This window comes from Malus domestica, chromosome 05 (genome assembly GCF_042453785.1).
Source record: "Malus domestica chromosome 05, GDT2T_hap1".
In the NCBI taxonomy this organism is placed as follows: domain Eukaryota; kingdom Viridiplantae; phylum Streptophyta; class Magnoliopsida; order Rosales; family Rosaceae; genus Malus; species Malus domestica.
This window is the reverse complement of record NC_091665.1, coordinates 5,047,976-5,068,892: the sequence shown is the minus strand read 5'-3', so window position 1 is coordinate 5,068,892 and position 20,917 is coordinate 5,047,976. Positions and strand designations below refer to the sequence as shown.

The following is a 20,917-nucleotide window of genomic DNA, read 5'->3' as shown; positions in this document are numbered from 1 at the left end:
GGTGGTTTTTCCATCAAACTTCAACCAAATTCCTTCTAATTTTGGGTGAAAATGGAAAAGATATATGTTAGATGATGATTGCAGGTGTTGAAGAGCTATGGTTCACCGGAATTAATGGTGAATATTGTCCGAATTTGCTCGAGGAAGTCCAGGTCCTAACTCGGGTTGGACGGGTCACAGGGATGAAGGCATGGGTTTAGTGCTTCTCACCTCCCTCCTTTCCCTCCTTGTCCTTCTTCCTGATTCGTCCTTCCCTCTTCCTCCTTTCCCTCCTGCAACTTCCTTCTTTCCCTTTCCTTCTTTCTTCTCTGGTTGGGCAACCTCTTCCTTGCCCCCCGCGATAGCCTTCCATATGGCTTTAAGTGTAACAGGATGGCTCCCAAATTTCTGGAGCCTTCCAACAATTAATAACAATAAAATTACCATTTTATCCCCAGCTTTAAACGTTAATATCTCACTCGTTATAACTCCAATTTATGCTCTGTTCACGCCTACGCGTCCGTAGCGACGAGTACTACTAGGATATACCAAAAGAATTATGTACGTCTCACTATACGTTGGTCAATGAAAGTCAAAAACCCTTCACCTCTAGGGCATATTCTTAAAATCACACTTTTAAAATTTATAAAATAATAAAATTTGGGACGGGTTGTCACAAATTTACTAGGAACTTATATTGTTATATATGTTGTGAAAAATAATTTACCTATGTTACATTTAAAATATTGATAATTTTGAATAAAATAAATTTTTTATATTTGTAGGATATACTAAATGACACACCCCGATCAGGAGAATCAAGGCGTGCTGGCCGTCACGCTCACGTGACGGCCAGCACGCCTTGATTCTCCGGATCGGGGTATGTCAGTTTGGTATCAGAGCTTCCTGAAAAGCTACCCAAAATTTAGAAGTAAATCTTGGGTCTCGATCAGAAATAATATTCACTGGAACTCCATGATACTTCGCTATCTTCGTGATGAACAACTTAGCCAATTTATTCAGAGGATACTTCTCCCTCACTGGAATGAAATGCGCTGACTTGGTAAGTCGATCCACAATCACCCAAATACCATCGAATCCATTTCGGGTACGAGGAAGCTTATACACGAAATCCATGGTTATATTTTCCCATTTCCACTGGGGAACGGGAAGTGGCTGCATTCGCCCAAAAGGCTTCTTTCTTTTTGCTTTAACTTGCTGGCAAATAATACATCTACTCACATACTCAGCAATTTCCCTCTTCATACCCGGCCAATAATAAAATGGTCGAATGGTATGGTACATTTTAGTTCCTCCTGGGTGCATCGCATAAGCTGAACAATGCGCTTCATCCAAAATTTCCTTCTTTAATTCCTCATTATTCGGAACATACATCATGTTCTCCTGCATAAGCATGCCATCTGATTCTCGAATCCTGAGGTCTTTCTTTTTCCCTTCATTTCTTAATTGAACCATTTCTTGAATTTCCTCATCCACCATCTGAGCTTCGAGTATACGATCCACCAAAACTGGCCTGACTTGAAAACTGGCAAGAAAAGCTCCACTTCGATCTTCCAACTCCAACCTTACTCCAGTTGCCCTCAGTTCAACAAGAAGAGGAACACGACAAGCATATAAAGCATTGAGTCTACCTTGAGGTTTCCTGCTTAGTGCATCAGCTACCACATTAGCACGACCCGAATGATACTCAATAGTGCAGTCATAATCACTTAATAATTCCATCCATCTTCGCTGACGAAGATTAAGATCATGCTGAGTAAATAGATACTGGAGGCTCTTGTGATCAGTGAAGATCTTACACTTCTCACCATATAGATAATGCCTCCAAATCTTCAAGGCAAAGACAATGGCTGCCAATTCAAGATCGTGAGTAGGATAGTTCCTTTCATGATTTTTCAACTGCCGAGAAGCATAAGCAATCACTCTATTATGCTGCATCAAAACACATCCCAAACCATTCAAGGAAGTATCTCTATAAATCTCAAAATTACCGCTATCATCAGGAAGTACCAATACCGGAGCATGAGTGAGGCAATATTTCAATTGCTGGAAACTCCGCTCACAATTCTCATCCCACTCAAATTTAACATCCTTTCTGGTCAACTTCGTTAACGGCAAAGCAATCATAGAAAAATCCTGAACAAACCGTCGGTAATAACCTGCCAAACCAAGAAAACTTCGTACCTCAGTGACGGTTCGAGGTTGTTCCCAATGCTCCACTGCTGCTATCTTTTGAGGATCCACCTGAATTCCTTGAGCCGATACAACATGTCCCAAAAATGCCACTTCAGTAAACCAAAATTGACATTTACTGAACTTGGCATACAACTGATGTTCCCTCAATTTCTTTAATACCAAGTTAAGGTGTCGGATATGATCTGCTTGAGATTTAGAGTATACCAGAATATCATCAATAAAAACAATAACAAATTTATCAAGATATTGCTGGAATACCTCGTTCATCAACCTCATGAAAGCTGCAGGTGCATTGGTTAACCCAAATGGCATAACCAGAAATTCATAATGTCCGTAACGGGTTCGGAAAGTCGTCTTAGGTACATCTTCATCTTTAATCTTCAACTGATAATAACCAAATCTCAAATCAATCTTAGAGAATACACACGCACCTTTCAGCTGATCAAACAAATCATCGATGCGAGGCAATGGATAACGGTTTTTAATCGTTACCCGGTTCAATTGCCTATAATCACACAATCTCAGAGTTCCATCTTTCTTCCTCACAAATAATACTGGAGCTCCCCAAGGTGACGAACTAGGTTGAATGAAACCTTTATCAAGTAATTCTTGCAACTGAATTTTTAATTCTCTCAACTCAGCAGGAGCCATTCTATAAGGAGTTAGAGATATAGGGTCCGTACCTGGAAGCAAATCAATAGAGAATTCCACATCTCTGTCTGGCGGTAACCCCGGCAAATCATCAGGAAATACATCAGGATAATGCCTGACCACACCAACTTCTTCTATACTGGTAGGAACAACATCATTTAACACCACATGTGCTAAATATCCCTGACAACCCTTCGATAATAATTTCCTTGCTCTTATAGCAGAGATAACACCATGTCTCACCCCACCTTTTTCGCCCACAAAAGTAACCTCGGGTAGTCCAGGGTGATAAAAAGTAACTGATTTCCCATAACAATCAATATAGGCACGATTATGATGCAACCAATCAGCCCCTAGAATCACATCAAAATCCACAATATCTAACGGAATAAGATCAGCTGGCATAACTACGCCCTCTACCATCACTGGACACCCAAGATACACACTATTAACATAACATTTATCTCCTCTAGGCATGGCAAACTCTAAATCAAATCCTAGAGGTGCAGGGTGAGGTTGAGTCATTTGAGCAAACGTATGAGAAATCACATAATGCGTAGCACCACAATCAATCAAAACCCTAGCAAAATGACCAAGAACATTTAACGTACCCATGATCAAGTCTGGATGGTTCTGAGCATCTTGCAGTGAGATGTGATTAACACGCCCATGAGCTTGCTGTCGTCCACCACGACCTCTACTGCCTTGATTACCTCGCCCCTAGGGAGTACGTCCCTGGCCTGACTGACTAGGCTGCCTAGATGATCCTGCACCACCAGTAGCAACTTCCCCCTGGCGGGGCTGACCTCCCTAATGCCACTGAGATCCTCCAGCTGGCATGGATGAATAAGAAGAATAACCCCCAAAGTCTTGAGAATACCCTGTCTGAGAATAAGGCTCCTGGGATACTGATAAGGTCCGGGAGCATACGGAGCAGCATCCCCCTGGTAGTGGTAGGCACCACCACGACTCGACTGGCCATAACTGCCTGGTCCAAAACTCTGCTGAATCGGCGCTGGAGGTGGCATAGTGGTCTGCTGAGGTCTCTGCTGACCCTGGGGACAGTGAGAAGCCCGATGTCCCATTTGCCCATAAGTATAACAAGCACCACCACCTCTCCTGCACTCACCATGATGACGAAAAATTACAACAACGGCATCACGGAGCTCCAGAACCACCAGCACCACTAGAATCCCTCTGCCTCTGAAATCTGGGCCCACCAGAAAATCTTCCACCACCTCTCCTCGGGCTAGTAATACTATATCCTCCACTAGAAGAACTCGAACTGGCTCCACTCTTCTTAAAATTCTGCGTCTTGCGAGGTCCCGGAATAGAGATACCCTTACCTTTATCATCCTTCTTCTGACCATCATTCTTGTCCTCGTCATTCTCACTGTCACTGGGAAGATTATCGGAGTCCTCTATCCTAACCAAAATCTCGAAAAACTCATGATAATCGGCGCAGGGAAGTGCACTGGCAAAAGTCCGCCACTTTTTCTTAGATCCCAACTTGAAACGTCGAAGCATCTCTCCCTGATTACCAGCTGTATCAGGGTCATAGCGAGACAAATCAGTAAACTTTCTATAGTACTCATGAGCTGACATATTCTTCTGTTTCAATGGAGTAAATTCCTGTTTCTTGCGATCAATATACTCTGGGGGGACAAATCTCTTCATAAAGTTCTCCTTGAATACTTTCCAGTCAGCAGCCGCCTCAGGTGACAAGAACCTAGTCTGATTTTCCCACCAAGCTGCTGGCTCTCGACCCAAAAACCAGGTAGTGGTCTCAACCCACCTATTAGCTGGAAAGTTCCCCTGACTTTGCATCACCTGAAATGTCTTTTCAATATGATCTAACCATTTCTCTGCCCCCTCGTGACCTTCATTACCCATAAAACGATCCAGTTTCAAATTGTACATGGTCTCCAGGGGTGTCTTCTGAGGTGGGGGAGGAGGACGAATTACATTCTGAAAAGCCTGGGCCATTGCTTCCCCTATCTGAGTGATATCCGGGAAATTAGGTTCAGGAGCACGGCAGGACTCCCTACGCTCTCTACGAGGTGGCATAATTCTAACAGAAACATCAAAATATCATTAAAGCATTAACAATTATACAGGACTGCAACCTAGGCTCACGTGACGGCCAGCACGCCTTGATTCACCGGATCGGGGTGTGTCACTAATTTACCTGTTAGCGTTATGTGAAAACAACTATATAAGGAATGCATAGGAATCATGACATTTAATTTTTTTTTCCAAATCCCCATAAGGTAATTGAACATTTAATTGAATGAAATAATGTAAAATAAATGTAGATAATAAGTGAGAGACTCAAAGTAAGTGTTATTAGGGGTAATTTAGACATCCAAAAATACAATTTTTGCCAAGTTATACTTAATTATGGATATTGCTTAGTTGGAACCTAGTTATTGGGTTTTTGTTAGAGAAATTTTCATGATGAGTTTTAATTAAAGAAAATTGAATTTCAAGGGGGAGAACTTTAACGAAAAGCTCATGGTACTGTTCACTTTAACGAAAAACCACATTTTTACACTAAAAAGTCAATCCTAGTACTATTCACTTTACTCTTTATTTTGTCCTTATCGTTAATATTCAAAATTTTCTAGTCTTTTTCATTAGTTTTCATTTTTTAAAAAGGAGGAAGACGTGATGAAAAAATCAACATTTTCTTATATATCCTTAGTTCCTATCGAATTGCTGCTTTATATGACAGCCCGAATCCTTCATGATTTTTTGTTTTGTGAAGTCAGAATTTTTTTTTAATTCTCAAGAAATTTATTTCATGGTATATTCCTTGATATTTCCGAATCTTTTGGCTTGTACTTTCACCGGAATTATCATCTGTATGTCCTCCAAAAGTGTGGAGGGATGGAGGGTACCGAACAGAGAAGGAGAAAGTATTCAAATTGTTAGGTTTTCAAAAAACGAAACTAAAATTTAATAAAAGAAACAGAAAATTACACCTAGACTATACACCTAAGCTGCCACATTGGGTGCGGTATACTAAATATGGTATAATAAAATGGTAAAAATATCATTACTCTTGGATAAGAATTGAAGGATAGAAATGATGCTAGTTGTTAATTTAAAAAACTAAATTTTAATCTCTAAATAAGATAAAGTTTAGAAAAATGTCTTATACAAGATTAAAAATTGATTTTAGTCCTTAGTGTGAAATCCTGTTCCTGGATTTCACTGGTATAATCTACGTATTTGTATTATTGAGATTTTGTATTATTTTTTGAGAAATTATATTAATTTATTTGGATTTAGATTTTAATTAAATTAGTTACAAAGTTTGAAGTTTGGAAAGTAATTTATTTGGATTTAGATTTTAATTTATTTGGATTTAGATTTTAATTAAATTAGTTACAAAATTCATTGACCTTCGAGGTCACAAGTAACGTATTCGAATAGATCTTGAAACTACGAGCGCATAAGCGAAAGCTGTTTGCGAGTCCGAATTATAACGGTATAGTTACGGACGTTTGAAGTTGTGATACTATAGTTTGTAGGAATTATTTAACTTCCACTTGTGAGTAAAAGGTCCAAAAAAAATTAAAAAAAACATATATTTGGGTGAAGGGACCGACTAAGGTGTGTGGAAAAAAGGAATTAGACAACAGTAAAAAAAAAACAAAAAAGGCGAGGGGCTTTGATTTTTGACCCGTTTTTGGAGAGATTTCAACCCGTTAACCCTCCAACTTGATCCGTTCATATCTCCTTCATCCGATCTCTGTTTTGAGTGATCTTGGTGTCCATGGAAATCTCTTGACGAGTCCTACAACTCTGTAATGTTAGATTTTCCATTTTCTTATCCATTTTTCCAGTTCGAGGCAGCAAAGTCCCGTGGATTTTCCGGCGGTTTTGTCATTTTTCCAGCGATTCCGGCAACCATTTCCCTCAAGTGAGGTATGAAACTTCATCCACTCTTCATAATCTTCAAGTTGGTATGCTTGGTTCGTGCTTTCGTATTCATTTTAGAGTTGGGTGTTTAGAACCCTAGAAACCCAGTTTCCCCGAAGAATTTGGATGATTCTGGTTAGAATTTGTCATTGGTCTAGTTGTGAATAATGTCTCCCTTATTGAGCTCTAATTACCATGTGAATTTGAGCCTCTTGGGTTAAGGTTGAAAATTTGGGTTTTCAAACCCTTCACCATGGCTACCATTGCGTGTGACGGTGCGTGTGACCGTCCACGAGTGTCATCTAAATACCAAATACCTTATAATGACCCTGTGAACCTATGTCTAGCTTGGTTTCCAGAAATTCAATTGTTGGTGTGATGTGGAGAAATGTGAATGACTAATATGTGATATTGGTGATTATCTTATTTTCATAACTATTATCCTGTGTGAATATGAGATGGTTTTATAATTATGTTTCCTATAAAATTGTTAATTTTTATATTTAGCCATTAATGTAGTTTTATGGTGTGATTTGACGTGCATATTGGAAATATGGTTTGTATTGATGTGATGAAATGTGAGGGCTAATAGTGGACCATTAACCCATTGTTATGGGGTTTGTTACTTCGAAACATGTTTCAACCCTTGTGTCATTATTTCATTCTCGTTTTGTTGAGTCTTTGTACCTTGAAGAACTTGATCCATGTCTTGTTTCATTGATTGGTGTTACACATTAGTGATGGTTCGGATTCGTATCCTGGTCTGGATTCTGTTGAATGATGGTCCATAATCCCTTTTACTTCGCGATTCCATTGAGTGATGGTCCATAATCATATCTACTTGGATTCCGTTGAGAGATGGTCCAAAATCCCTTCTACTCCGCGATTCCGTTGAGTGATGTTCCGAAATCGTATCTAACTTGGGTTTCATTTAGTGGTGATCATGCATTTTACTCCGCGATTTTGTTGAGTGATGGTCCAGAATAGTACCCACTTGGATCCCGTTAAGAGGGTCCGGAATCCCTCATACTTCGCGATTCTGTTAGAGATGGTCCGAGATCGTGTTCACCTTGGGGTTTATTGAATTTGGATTGAGATAGCTTTAGAGATGTAGACTTCGGCCGAACTGTGTCTCTCTAACCCTACTTTTCATTGTGTTGTATGAGATTATGATTGTGAGATGTTGTGATTTGTTTTAGATGAACCATTGTATGTCTGGGTGACTCCTTCGGAGTTACAAAGGTTTGGTATTGATTCCTTATGAAGGATTTATATTCAAGAGATGTAAACTGTGATTAATGGTTGGCCTTATCATTATTATCACATCCTTGTATTATTGTCACTCACTCGAGCTTTGCAACTTATATGAATTCTTGATGCCGATGCACCATTCCCATGGTGTAGGCACTGATTGTACAAATGTCAGGTTTGAAGAGATTACAAGAGGTCGCTTGGTATTTTGGTTGGATTCTGTTGAGTGGTCTGGAATCCCTATGCTTGCTCATTTCCATAAAGGTAGTCCGACCTTAGAGTCGAGTGAATATGAATTGTTTATAGTAGACATTGTGTATAAATTAGACTTATCATGTTAGTACTTGGAATCCAGGTGGGGAATTATGTAGGGATCCTTTATTAAAATTTGTGAATTGATATGGGACCTTATTGATTGAATAACATAATAATTGTAGATATCATGCATCTTTGATTTTTAGGATTGATTAAGTAGAATGATTGCGGAATGATGTGGGATATGATTGTTACTATTATGATTAGTCTCGTTGCTCAAAGTGGCTTGAGAATAATATTGTGCCTTGTTGGTTCTTGGATATGTTACATGTGGTGGATTAAGGTTTCCTGTTGAAATCATAGTGATTTATATGATGGAGGAAGTGGAAATGTTGTTTGTCATATTGGATTGTTATGTAGTCCTGAATCTAGTACTTCCATACTTGTCAAGTTCTAATGATTGATTGAAGAATGTTATATCTTTCGGTTTGAATGTATTGTGGTAAATGTAGATGGGTAGTGAATGATGAACTACGAATGGCTTGATCCCTGTTTAGGGTACGTAGGCAGTCTAATGAGGAGGTTAGATGCAGCCATAAAGCTTACAAAAAATTATTATGCAGTTGGATCTTGAGTTATGCCTCGTATATATCTCGGAGGTGGGATCTCTTAGATATACGGATGCTGGGTGACGTCACATGTCGATCTTGGACATATGTTGGGTTCGGGGCGTGACACTTAGACTCTATTTAATGCCAACATATGTATTCAATGTCTCTTTTTTTTATTTTATGAGTGGTGATAAACTCACCCCACTATAAGGATGGCAACAATTCGGTTTGGGGACGGAAATGCTATATCCATCCCCATAACCACAAAAATTAACCATATCCATAACCGCAAATTAACCATCGGGGATTATTCATAACCATATCCACCGAGTAACAGATTTTCAATTGGTTATCAGTTATATCCATCTTCGTCAAAAAACAAAAAAAAATTTATATTCATCCAATTGACGCATTATAAATTTTAGAAGATACTAATTCCGTCATTAAATAGCAACATCCAATTACAAAAATACATAACAATATATTTGAAGTTGTTCATGATAACATGCACCAATTTCTTGACAGTGAGACTCTTGAAGAGATATGAATCTGATAAACTTGTAACATTTGATAATTCATATATAAAATGATTCAATGAATTAATTTGGTTGAGTATAACAATAAGAGTATTGAATTGATGAGGTTGTTGGTATGCCCCATGCATGGTGCATAATAAAGATAGTATAGGGTTTGATGCATGCATAATGAATTAGTATAAGGAGGGTTCGGTAAATGGAATAAAATTATATTATATATCAAATATATTTGTGTGTATATATATATAATATTCAGGTCAGATTTGGGGACGGGTACGGATTGGGGACCCTTATAACCATATCCAAAACCATAACCGAATAAAGTTCACGGTTTTTCCCCATATCCATACCATACCTGAATTTTCATATCCAAATCCAATCCATTTGAGTGGTTATCCACGGTTATCGGGTTTAACGGTTAGAATTGCCATCCCTACCCCCACTGTCTTATTTTTCTACACACCTTTTAATAAAAAAAATTTAATACCAAATTTACTCTCTTGTAAAATGACATCGAAGACCAGAGAAAAGAATAACCTCTGCTCTCTAGGTTGACAGGTTCATTCTTCCCCATCTTCTAGAACAACCCACCTCTCTACATCTTCAAAAAACATAAAGTCCCCAATTTATTTGGGCATTTTAATTTGATATGTTTGTTTTTGTTGTCAGTACCGGCAAACAGCCTTGAAAACTAGGATAAAAGCTTGTCTGTCCACAATCCACATATCGACTGTTGTGGGAGGTGCATATGAAGTGGAACATGGTGTTCTCGGGGCGGGTGGCATGCTGGAGGATGGAGAAGACACCGGGAATTGTGTAAAATGTATTGTATAGATACGATCCTCGTTGTGCATCTTGATCAATTGAATTATGTCTTTATAGATTTTTTTTTACTCAATAAAAATAAAAATAAAAAGAATTTCAATATAATGGTTATTTTAGAATAATAGTTGGTGGGAAGATAACATTTCAAGTTTTTAACTTTTTGTATTGTGTGGGATTATAATGTGGGTGTGAAAATAAGACACGGGAGAGGTCTAGTAACACTCTTTTTTATTTATAATTAAGTTAATGAAAAATTAGATAAAAGAGCTTTGAACATAATAGTATGGATAAATTTAGCAATTTTTAATGAATTTAGGGACTTATTTTGCCCAAAAAATAATTCAAAGACCTAATTTTCACCGAGGTCATAGTTTAAGGACTAAATTGAAATTTCACCCTATTTTATATAAACAATAAGATAATTTATACTAAATTATCATAAAGAGATTCGAATTAGATTCGAATATATTCGAATCTCGGATTCAAAGGCTAATGCCCTTAAACAAAAGAGTTACATGTTGGAAATGTGCCCTAAAACCAATCATATGATGATACTTTATGGACATTTCACATGTTAAACTAATCTAGTTTAATATCAAGGGCATAGATTATTGTTTTAAGCCATTTCATATAAATGTTATATGCTTAAACGATGAGTCCAAGGAATATGTAATTAGGAGAATGTAATTTAAAGAAGTTAGATTCATGAGACCATTCTCTTTCGTATACATATCCTAAACGTTCCTGATCATAGAATTGCCAATTGGGCATTGACAGTCCGTTAAGATCAGTATGTGCTATGTCTTCTCTTAGTGAGAGTGACTGGTCTCGAGTCATTGGTGTGACTGACACCAAGACAAGTATGTAGGTGCTCAATAAGGAATGAGTTCACTGAACACGATCAACGAAGAGTTCTCATACTCATGTCACATGAGAACTCATGGTTGGGATAATGCAAAGTAGTCATTTGACCTGAGGCATCATAGTTGTCTTGTGGTTAGGTCCTTGATATTTGATTATGTCAAAGTCACTCCATTCGCGGGTGTCCACGGCATAGTTGGGGTTAAGCCACTTAGCCATGGAGGCAAGTGAATGCGCAACAAGGGATCTCTAACCTTCAAACCGTTTGAGGGAGAATACTCTATGATATGATTAAGAATCTTTGGCCAGAGTATGAATGAGATTTAGGAAGTCATTCCAAATCACATTCAAAGTAATCATATAAGTAAATGAATCACATTGGATAGTAGACATGAATAAACTATCAAACCAAACAATGTGTTCAAGATTATTGTATTAGAGAAAGACCGTATTGCATTGTAATCCTAAACTGAATAGGTTCTCCACCTCTTCTGATTAGCTTGGGTAACCATGACATACTGTTAGGTGTCACTTATGGTTTGTGGAAGCCCTAAACGTGTATAATCACTAAAGGGAGAATTGAAAGTAATTTTCAATTCACAATCGATTTGAAAGAGTTCTAATCGCCCACTGCCTCGCTAAAAGGAACCTAATGGATCGTACACCGTGTAAGGTAGAGATTGAAGAAACAACGGAGATGAGTAAGGATAATTAAATGGTTTAATTATTTATTTATGGCTAGAATTAATTAATATGTTAATTAATTAAACGAATAAGTTCGTTATAGACCTAAGGTTAGTTTTGGGCCGCAAGGCCCAATGGGATTTGAATGTCAAGCCCATTAACTCAAGTTGTATGACAACTTGAATAAACAAAGGGCTTGAAAGCCCAATAAACCCTTAAGGCCGGCCATTTAGAGGAGGGTAGTGAACTTGCTTTAATTACAAGTTTGCCACTCCAATGAAGGAAGGTATAAATATGACTTTATAGCCAAAATTCATTTAGGGTTTTCTTTTGGGGAAAGGATGAGAACACAAGCTCTCTTTTCTCTCTAAAGAGGCCGGCCACCCTAGAGGAAAATAGCTAGCAATCTTACTTCCTCTAGGTCGCTCATTTCTTCTTAAAATCTTACCTTGGTGTGGAGACTTAGAGGTTTTCAATTTTGAGAACTTGGAGAAACCTATTCTTCCATCCAAATCCATGGATCTAAGAAGCAAGGAATGAAGGCCCTATCTCTTGGGTGATTATCCTTTGCTTTTGCAAAGAGGAATCTACAAAGGTATAAATTTCTCAATTCACTTTCCTTTTGAGTTGAGTATTGGTTCACCTAACTACTAGGCTTTGAATTTCATGGGTAATGTTTTGTTTTGAGTGCATGCAAGCATGATTCTGCCTTTAATTTGTTAATTGCATGCTATAGATGTTGCTCAAATGAACATGTTTTTCACAAAATTTCCTTCATTACAACCTACTTGCATGAAGTGAAAGAGATAGAGAAAACAGAAAAGAAGAATAAATATATAAAACAATTAAAAAAACGTTATTTTAAGGACTATTTAAGAACCATTTCATTTTCAATATCTATTTAATGAATATTAATATAATATTAAATATTTACTATTAGTTATCGATGCCCATGAGTTATTGTAGCGGTGTAATCTTGAGTCTGGTGTTAAATATGCTTATCCATTTTCAAGGGTTTAAAGTATCAGTTATTATCGTTATGTTAATATGTATTTGACATGTTTTCACTTAGTACTATAGTATTTAAATCACATTATTGGTAGCTCATTGTGAGGCTAAGACCATCCTCTTCCTTTTTCGTGTAGATAATATCGTTTGCTCAAAGCATATGTATTTTACATGTTATAGTTTGCTTTTTTTTTTTTTTTTTTATTTTTGTCCAATTAAGTCATGTCACTTAGTATTTTAATTAATAAAAGGATTATGTACTACTTAACTAATACTTTTATGTCATATGTTTGACACTTATTTATATGAGATATAATAAATTAACTTAAATCCGCCTAGTTGCTAGACCCTAGCCCGTCGTCTGACTAGCGCCTAGTGTCTTCTAGAACAAAAACAATGAAAACTAAGAAGAAATATTTTTCACTTCTTAGTTTTCATTTGTTTAAAAACTGGAAGCAGTGTAACGAAGTAGTTATTAAAAGATCCCTCAATTGCATGCATTTTACCTTATTCTTCCAAGTGTTCCTTCATCTTATATAAATTGAGGAATTTTTGTGCATGTTACATTACATCACATGCCTACCTCTCGTGGGTGTTCATATTTTTTAATTTTTACATTAAAGAAGGGATAATGTTTGAGAGATCAAATTTTATATCAAATTTACAAATCAAATAATGTCTCACCAATATAAAATCAGCACGTTAATCAACATTTAAATAATAATCAAATCATCAACATCCATCTTGTTTAATTTATAAAATTTGGTTTAAAAATTTAGTTGATCGAGCATTACTATTAAAAAGGATTTGCTAGCCCAAATAAAATCAAGAGATGTAAACAAATAGGTAATTTAAATTGAGAGCTATTATTCCCACCCCAATGTCTTATTGTCCCACCCATTTTTTATGAATTTTTTAATTACAAATTTATCCATTTGTAAAATGACTAATAAGGACCTTAGTTACCTCCCTTTGCATTACTTTTTTTTTTATAAAAAAGAAAAAAGAAAAGTTTGGGTGTGAAATAATTACTAAAGAGAGTTGTATCCCTAGGATTTTGGTTGCCCAAACAGAACCCACCTCTTTGCAACTCCTATCTGCCTTCCCTTAATGAAATTTCAGAAATCATTCTCCATCATCATCTAGCATAACCTCACATACATACGTTCCTTGCAACAACAAAAAATCCCCCAGGGGTTAGGGCTTGAGAGATGGTTTAACTTCCTGATTTTTTAGTTAAAGTATTAATTTGAATTCACCGTAGTTATTTCTTTTGTGATTCATTTGACTGGAGAGTTTCATACTTTTGTTCGTTGTCGAAAAGGAAAGAATGTGGCAGTAGAGATTGGTTAAAGGGTTAGAGAAGAGAGTTGTCGGGGGAATGGCTAATCTTGTTAATTGGAAGTTTACAGTTGAGATTTGAGATCATTTGGCTTTATAGTTTATTTTATTCCTTGCAGAAGAATAAAAAACAAAAAACAAAAAAAAAAAAACCCCGAGGGTTCCGGCTTGAGAGATGGTTTACTTGAGTAAGCTTCTCCATTTTCAATCCCGACCAAACTACATCAGATTGAAGACTAGAAGACCTTGGTTTTTTTTTCTTGCCCTTTAGAAGAGAGTAATATTATTTGTTTATATTCTTTTTTTAAGAGAAAAGTGGATCTCTAATTATATATAAGGGTTATTTTAGGAATAATAGTGGGTGAGAAAATAACATTTTAACTTTTTATAGTGGGTGTAAATATAATGTGGGTGTGAAAATAAGACAACGGGGTGGGTCTAGCTCTCTTTAAATTTATATAATAGACAATTAAATAGTCAAACCAATTATAAAAAGAAGAAATAGTAAAATAAAGGCCAAAAGTCGATCTGTCATTCACGTAGCAAACACCAAACCAAAACATGTGAACACTAGCCATGCCGTGCCCAAAAAAGAAAGGGAGTTTTAATAAAACACTTTCGGTACCGTTCACTCTTAATGGAAAATCATTTTTTTACCTTTACTTGTCACTATTTACTATACCTTTAAAAATGACTTTTCGTTAAAAATGAAGTTTTTTTGGACTTTTCGTTATTTCCTATAAAAAAAAATATGTGAACAGCAGCCGTGCCATGCCCTGCCTCCTAAAACCCCATTCATCTCTCTCTTTGTCTCTCTCAGAACCTTTCGACTTCCACTTTTCACTACCACAATCATCTTTTTTTTTCTGCTCATATTTGTTTTTCTATCTTCCTTCCATTACTGCCGCCTTCAACCTCTCCAGCCACCATTCAATGCCAAACTCGCGAACCCTTTCCGTGGTTTTGAAATCTGGACACCTCTTTCTGCGTTCAAAGAATCAATGGTACCATAAACTCCCCTTTTTCTCTATATTTTAATCTTCCAAGTTCTCTGAGTTTTGACTTTTTCTTCTTATTTCTATTTTAAGCTCGTATTAATTTTACTTTAATGCATCTATCTTGCACCTTAAACCTGTGTTATTAGAATCTGAGATTGTTTTATAATTATGGTTCTGAAATGTTTCACTTTCTGATTAGTTTGTGCATAATTTTACAGTTCACAACCAATGAAAAGGTAATATTTTTTCTTTTTTGCTTTTTTATGTTTTGGGTTCTTTAGTGGAGGACACGTCCTTAGAGAAATGAGATTTGAGTGCTTATTAAACAGATTGACTTTGTTACTGCTTCTAATTTGATGTTATGAACCATAAAGCAAAAAGATTTGTCCCTTTTCGACCTTAGCTATAACCGGATGTCAATTTGTTAGTATCTCAAATTCATGAGGCGCTGTTACTTGGGATAGTTGAAATACATGACAATGTTAGATCAGGCTGGGATTTTGTGATGATTTGTCTTCTGTATTTTATCTTACAAAGACGACAAAATCATATTGCATTCTGTATATGAACTGAAATTCACAAAGTTTGAAGAGAAATCATTGATTATTTGTCAAAATAACTATTGGGTTTGCTGGATTTTAATCGGTTTGAAGGACATTCTGTGATTCTTCTTTTTTTTGTTTTTTGAGAAACATTTAGTGATTTGTTTGGCACTGAAATTTACTTTATGATTAATTTAGTTGGCATGCCCTTGCATTTGCTTTTTGTTGGTGTTGTTAAATCGTGTGGTGTCATTGAAAAAGTTGAGCAATTATTTTTTTTTTCTGTGGTTAAACATAATTCCACAGTGTAACAGTACTCTTTTGATGACGAAAAACTAAGTCTAATTGCTTATTGTATCTTCTTACTTGATGACAAGTAGAAAAATAAAGCGTACATTCTCCCATTAGATGAATCAGTGATATCATTCATAATTCTATAATCTTAATATGTAGCATAATAAATATTATATGAATGGAATTATTTAGAGCTATAGGTTGTATTGTTGTTGAATTTTGTGGAAATCTGGACGAATCGGTTTTGTCTCTTTCTTTTTCCTCGTGTAATGGCTGCTAGAGCGTATGTATGAAGTTCTGTCATTATACTTCATATGTATTTTTTTTTTGGTTTTTAAGATCTTGACTTATTCTTATTAAAGCTGAAAGAGTTGTCGCAGTTTGTTTGTATGCAAATCTTTTGATTATTTTGACACACGGAGTGGTTAGGGCTCATTCCAAAGTACAAACTATAGCATTTCAACGCTTGTAGCACAGTAATTGCATTATTTTCTCTACTGCATTTGTTCCTCTCATTTTTAGCTCTCTGAATAATCAACATTCAGATTTTATTGTTATTATTTGTGAAGTCACTTCAAGAGAAATCAAGCGTTGTGGTTATGGAGGAAGGGTACAGTGGGACTAATGACACTGAACCCAGACGAAGTGTATCCAATGATCGAACAAGTAGTGCCACTTCTTCATTAAGGAGGCGGTCTTTAACTTTATCCCATGTTCAGCCTTCTCAAATAGATGATGACGATGAAAGTGAATGTGTGTCAGAGGCAGGAGATATTGGCGATCGGGCTCTTCACAGCAACAGGCACAGTGAGAGTGGCAGCGTCTGCCTGTTTCCTTCAGAGGATGTTCAACTGCAAACCTATGGATTATGGGGTCGTGACCCTGTTACATCCAAAGCAATTTCCCCTGTCACTCCCTTGCCAAAGGAAATCATACCTCCTATTTCCACTGATGCGATCATATCCGATGACAAAAACCCAGTGAGCTTTCGGTTGATACAATTCATATTGTATATTATCTTTGTTAGAGATTCTTGAACATGGATAGGAGATTTGGTTTTCTTTTTCATTGATCATAACATGTTAAGAGTTTTTTCTTTTCTTTTTGTCGAATCATGCTAGTAACTTAAATTATTTTGTTTTCATATGCAGGAAAATACAACAAGGTTGCCAAAATGATTGGAATATGGTTCATGCATGACTCATTTAGCAGTTTTTGGCATTCTTGGGGTAACACGGTTAACTATGTTTCTTACTAAATACCGATGTACATTTTTTTTTAGTCCTAATATGTGTTGGGTTTATAGCTGTTGTTGCATTCGTTTGGCAAATTGTATTGCGAACTTTTTCGTGCTATTTTTGTTTTTTTTTTTGTGTAGAAGATCTATGTAATTGGAATGCTGACAAATTGTATCCGGTCTATTGTACTCTAAAATTACATAAGTTTTGTTCACGAAAATGTTTGATCATGCACTGGCATGTTCATGTTTCTGTTTGTCTTGAAAAAAAATTGAATATGTCACTGTAATACATCTTCTTAGATCTTTCTTCAAATCTGGAAACCTAGATGTTAAATAGATTATTTGACATGCTACAGTATGCAGGTCTTAACGAGATATCTTTTGCAAAAATTGTTTAGCCCTGGAGTTGTTGGGACAAAACCATTGTCTACCTTGATGTTCCTTCTAATATGGTCTCTCTCTCTCTCTCTCTCTCTCTCTCATGCACACGAACACACATACGCAAATGTATCATGCCCTTTATTCGGCAGTGTTGTGTTAATAAACATGTTTTTTTGTAAAGCTGTTACTTATGAGTATTAGGAGGGACTTGTGTGTACACAATACGATGATCACCGAAGTATTATCAAGTTTCTTAACACCTTTCTTTCCATGCTTTTTCCCCATCATCTTTTAACTTTTTAATGTCATAGTTCTCAATGGTTGTGATGCCGAAAATGCTAGATGATGGTCCAACTCAAATTTTTGTTTCTAATGCATTTTTGTAGGTTAGCTCTTTCTTGATGGGGTGGTTTGGTGTTGTTTTCAAAGGAGATATATCATGTATGTCAGATTATTTGGTCATCGGATTATCAACTGGTTACTTGGGAAGCCTTACAACTTTCAGTGGTTGGAACCAGAAAATGCTTGAACTCAGTGTTGAAGGACATTGGGTTTTTGCTGTGCTCAACTTTTTGATAGGTAATAAGATGTCATGTTCTAAAGAATTGCTGCAGTAGACATGTAGATCACTTTGGCAAGCAGGATATTTAAATTTCATTTCAATCTAGCTGGTTTCTTTCTTTGAGCCTATTTGAAACTTATGCATGGGTAAATCACAAACCCAATGTACCTCAAATTGCTGGACTAATATGAGATCCTCTTTTATGTAACGGATGTCAGGTTTGTTTCTTGCAGCCTACTTCATCATTTTTGGGGTAGAGACAGCAAAGGGTTTTAGGCAGATTCTTGAGAGGAACTCAGTGTGTGGTTTTACCAGTTCTAGAAGAAGGTGGAGGGTTGATAGCTACAAGCGTCACTTGGTAGCTTTAGCAGTGTTGTTGTTGATGCTAAGTTCTCTGTGGAGTATAAGTGGAATACTATTGAGAGAGGAATTTAACAGTAGCAGCAGTGAGGCGCAACTATGGTTGGGTTGCATAGTTGGACCTTTTGGTGTGTGGATCTGGTGGTTCTTAGCCTGGCTTAATGGACGTAGATTAGGAAAGACGGGTTTGTTGAAATGGGTTCCATTTGGTACTTTAATTGCCAATGTTTCTGAAGCTTGTGTAGTGGCAGCCCTGTCTAATTTGTCATACATTGTCTTGATCCATGCCCACGATTTTTTCCTTTTTAATAGAAAATCTGACGTGCAAAACAATTTGTTTGTGCAGGTGAATACTAAGACTTGCGACATTGTTGCAACAGGCATACCATTTGGGTTTCTGGATTGCCTAAGTACTGTTTCTACCTTCATTGCTAAGTTCAATGCGATGAGAGAAAGCAAATACCCTTGGAGAGCATACGCATATGCCATGGCTACGATATGCATCTCGTTTCGTTTGGGAATCCTGATATACTGTGTACCTGTTTGGACAAGGGCATACAAGTAGTAGCATGCTCAGACCATTATTTTGATTTTTATTCTATGGTTATGCCTCGGGGATCATGTTTGCCGAGGAGGAAGAAGAAGCCATGATTGCCAAGGTTTTGAAGGAGTCTTCTACTTTCAGCAAGCAGAAGTGTTCCAATAATAATAGGGTTTGCTCAGAATCAAACATGTATTTTTTGAAAGCAAGGCCTGCCTATGTATAGTGAAAATACTCCCACTAATCCGGCCTTTAACTGATTAGTGGGGATTTGCCAAATCATAGGGTAACATTAGAGTCCTAATTGATATTGATATATTGTCTAACCAAATAAGGACTCCAAACCTTAATTTAAGCATGATTCCATAATTTCCTCAACACCAACTAATTTGTTAACCAAGTTAATTGATTAACAAGAAATAAATAAATCATATTTATTGACACTCACATGCTTACATGGAATCTCTTTTTATACTATACTCTAGCCAATGAAACTCATCATACCAATCGGAATTAAAGAGTTGAGGAACTCTGGAAAAAAAAGTCTTTGTGGAAAGGCTTTAGTATAGGCCGACAATACTCTTTTTGTTGATAAGCTCTTTGGACTTGATCTTGAATATTGGGCTCATAATCTGACATTGAAGGTCAAGTTCCAAAATCTGACGGAATGGTAGCCAAAATTTTTCTAACTCACTTTCATTTGAACTTGAACTACCAAGATTGTCCATGGTAGTATTTGCACAATGTTTCCTATAATATCGTAACATAACTGTATAATTTGAAGTCTACACCAATTTTGTTACAGATTACTCAAATTTGATAAAGTCATACAAACCAAACAACACACAACTTAACTCATTCAATAGTCCAAATAAAAACTTTCATCACTTTATCAACATAAACACTAAAACACACATATCAATCCATCTAAATTAAAACCATACGTTATCATCCACATCAATCATCAAATCTAATTATTTACAAAGAAACATTTTTCTAACCAATTCATTAAAAAAAATTAGAAATTAATTTGAATAAGTTATGAAGAACTTACTTTAGAATTTGAAGGATGAAATTTAGGTGGTCGTTAGAATGATCGTCGGGGTGGAGTGGTAGGAGTTTGGCTATTAGGGATTGAGCTTGGTAGAATTGGGATTTGACAATTTGAACTGGAATTGGGTTTCTTAATTCTTGGGGTTTGATGCAGATCTGTTTTTTTCTTTTTCTTATAAGCCAATGCTGGTATGGTTCTTTGGTTAAAAATGCCTTATATATATTTTAATTTTTTCTATAAAGTAACCTCGCCCAAACAAAGTTGTTTTGGCCAAGTATACTAAAAAATATTAAGTGTGGAAAGGTGTGGCAAACAACATAGGTGCTATGCACATAACATCCACGTGCGTTGCTGGCACATCCAAGCCTGCCCTGCTGCCCAACAACCCAAGCTTCTATTTGAGGCATTTTATCAAGCAATTGGAAGGCAATGGAAGATCAACTCTAACCTTTAAAGTGACATCACCCAAGTCATTCATGGAGATTCACCCCTTTGCACCTGAGTGGGTCCGCCCATATTTAGATTGACGAAAATAATATAGTCAGTTGATATCTGATCTATCCAAAACCGAACTTATTCCTTAAGTGAAAGTATGTGAAAAAGAAATACTTATTCTTTATCTCGCTCTCAAACCCTAGAAGAAACCCCAAACTTTACCCTCTCTCTAGCTGCAGGCCTATAGTTTATGCTTGAGGCTGGTGGCAGACACCCTTTCAACCTTTCTTATCTTCTTCCTCATTCTTGTTTCTCTCACCCTCTTACTTCCCTGCACCTGCGATGGCCTTAATTCCTGTCAGGG

General features: G+C 36.6%; 1 pseudogene; it reads left to right on the top strand.

The window, feature by feature from the left end:
• The first annotated feature begins 15,016 nt into the window (after positions 1 to 15,016).
• Positions 15,017 to 19,433, top strand: LOC103444306 (uncharacterized; annotated as a pseudogene).
• The last annotated feature ends 1,484 nt before the right edge of the window (positions 19,434 to 20,917 follow it).